Source organism: Colobus angolensis, unplaced genomic scaffold (genome assembly GCF_000951035.1).
Source record: "Colobus angolensis palliatus isolate OR3802 unplaced genomic scaffold, Cang.pa_1.0 Scaffold159, whole genome shotgun sequence".
In the NCBI taxonomy this organism is placed as follows: Eukaryota; Metazoa; Chordata; class Mammalia; order Primates; family Cercopithecidae; genus Colobus; species Colobus angolensis.
This window is the reverse complement of record NW_012114699.1, coordinates 240,039-243,050: the sequence shown is the minus strand read 5'-3', so window position 1 is coordinate 243,050 and position 3,012 is coordinate 240,039. Positions and strand designations below refer to the sequence as shown.

Genomic DNA, 3,012 nt, shown 5'->3' with positions numbered 1-3,012 from the left:
CATGGTGGCACACATCTCCAGTCCCAGCTACTCAGGAGGCTGAGACAGGAGAATCACTTTAATCCAGGAGGCAGACGTTTCAGTGAGCCGAGATAGAGCCACTGCACTCCAGCCTGGGAGACAGAGGAAGACCCTGTCTCCAAGAAAAACATAATATTTGTTCCACGAAAAACTCCCCCTACTACAGCCCTCAATGAATTGATCCTTTCAAGTGCAGTAAACTTAGACTCAAGCGCACAAAGTAAAACGGCTACAGAAATTAAAAAATAAGGTAAAATTTAAAAATTTTAAAAGAGATTTCAATTCAATTAAGCACATCTGTACCAGCACTGTGGTAGGCCTGATGATAAAAATAATACACATTTTCGAATGTAAAAAAAGATTAAAATAAAGAGTTAATAATAAATAAAATCAAGGATTTTAATGCTGAATTCTTCAGAGGTGACATACACGAATGTCTGCACTTACTTTGGAGTGCATTTTTAAAAATGGAGAGCACAAAAGCTAGATGGATGGTACCTGACAAAACAAATACAGTCATCCCTCAGTATCCATGGGGGATTGGTTCCAGCACAACCCGAGGACACCAAAATCCATAGTTGTTCAAGTCCCTTATATAAAATGGCCCAATATTTGCATGTAACCTACGTACATCCTCCTCATCTCTAGACTAGTTGTAATAGCAAATATAATGAAAATGCTATAAAAATAGTTGTTGGGGCCGGGCATCGTGCCTGTAATCGCAGCACTATAATCCCGCTGAGGCGGGTGGATCACCTGAGGTCGGGAGTTCAAGACCAGCCTGACCAACATGGAAAAACCCCATCTCTACTAAAAATACAAAATTAGCTGGGCGTGGTGGCATGCCCCTGTAATCCCAGCTATACGGAAGACTGAGGCAGAAGAATCGCTTGAACCCGGGAGGCGGAGGTTGCGGTGAGCCGAGATCGCACCATTGCACTCCAGCCTGGGCAACAAGAGTAAAACTCTGTCGCAAAAAAAAAAAAAAAAAAAAAAGAAAAAAGAAAAGAAAAGAAAAAAGAAAATAGTTGTTGGGCCAGGTGCAGTGGTTCATGCCTGTAATCCCAGCACTTAGGGAGGCAGAGGCGGGCAGATCACCCGAGGTCAGGAGTTCAAGACCAGCCTTGCCAACATGGTGAAACACCATCTATACTAAAAATAAAAAAATTAGCCAGGCATGGTGGCACATGCTTTAGTCCCAGCTACTCAGGAGGCTGAGGCAGGAGAATCATTTGAACCCGGGAGGCGGAGGTTGCAGTGAGCCGAGATCATGCCATTGCACTCCAGCCTGGGCGACAGAGCCAGACTCCATCTCAAAAAAAAAAAAAAAAGTTGTTATACCATATTACTTAGGGGAAAATGACAAGAAAAAAGTCTGTATATGTTCAGTACAGATTAAAGCAGGTTTTTTCAAATACTGGCTGAATCCACAGATGGGGAACCATGGATATGAAGGGCTGACTGTAGAGCAAACTGCTAAAAGTCAAATCTAGGTGATAGGTGTATGAGTATTCACTATACAATTATGTACGTTGGAGTTTTTCATAATAAAATGTTCAGGGAAAATGAATAAAACATACTCTTTCCCCCCAATGAATTTAAAGTACAGTGAAGGTGTCACACAAGTGATTACTATAGGGTACACTGAAAGCACACTGGCATGAATATGTTTAGGAAGCCTCAGGGCACCGGAAAGTAGCTCTTCTGGGAAAGGAAAGCTCAGGTATGGTTTTCAAGTAACCTCAATCTAAATCTGGAAGGGCATGTACTGTTATGCTGGCAAGTGGGTACAGGAATATTCTAGGCATTAGAAACAGCCCAAGCAAAGAAATATCTAGGCATCAAACAGCCTGGTGTCCCCAAGGAACAAAGAGCAGTTAAAGTTATGAGAGATGGAGGTTAGGTGGTTTGGAATGTCATGATAAACTACTGAACCTCAATCACTACGCCTCCTCTGTAAGACATACTCCTTGAAATCTCTGAGATAATCACTACCTCTTTCTGTTCCTATACTTTATATAAGTTTCCATCATTACAATAATGATGCTATTTTAGTATTTTTGTTTCATTAGCTACCCTCTATATTAAGACCATGGACATTGAGAACAAAAACTGCATCTTAAACACAACTCTGAAAAGACACCATCAAAATACGTACATAGTAAAGTTTGTTCTTTTGAGACAAGAGAATGGGGTCTGGAGGCAGGTGGAATAAGACCTATTCACCCTGACTTCCTAGAACTAAATCAATGGGAAAACCCCAACTCTCCATACCTAAGTAACTCTCCATACCTAAGTACCCCTGTGTAGCAGAGGGAAAACTGAAAGTACCTTTCTTAGGAGTGTAACTTTGTATAGTTACAAAGTTTGCATAGGAGTGTAACTTTGTAACTTCACTTCAGCCCCTGATTGCTTGCTTTCCACAACCAATCAGACCGATCACAGGCCACTACTTCATTTTCATGGGGTGTACACCACGTGGCCAACGGAAACCCTCTAGAGGATATTTGGACCCCAGAAAATCCTGTAACCAGGGCTCTTGAGCCGCTGCTCCAGCCGCTCCTACTCTGTGGAGTGTACTTTCATCTTCAATAAATCTCTGCTTTCCTTGCTTCATTCTTTCTTTGCTTTGATGTGCGTTTTGTCCAATTCTTTGTTCAAAATGCCAAGAATCTGGACAACTTGTAGTCAAGACCCTCTACCAGTAACACTTTTAACATAAAGTATGCCTTAAATCACATCCCCAACACAACAAAGTAACAAATGTTACTACCTTAGGCTAAAAAATGTTTAGGCTAACGTAGTATAAAGAAATAATTGCCAGGCGTGGTGGCTCAGGCCTGTAATCCCAGCATTTTGGGAGGCTGAGGCGGGTGGATCACAAGGTCAGGAGTTCAAGACCAGCCGGGCCAAGATGATGAAACCCTGTCTCCACTAAAAATACAAAACTTACCTAGGTATGGTGGCGGGCACCTGTAATCCCAGCTACTC

At 42.1% G+C, this 3,012-nt stretch overlaps 1 protein-coding gene across 6 annotated transcripts in view; it reads right to left on the bottom strand.

Moving 5' to 3' along the window:
• Nucleotides 1-3,012, bottom strand: part of STAG2 (stromal antigen 2) — a 155,983-nt gene that overhangs the window by 111,118 nt on the left and 41,853 nt on the right. The gene's annotated exons all lie outside the window — the stretch shown is intronic.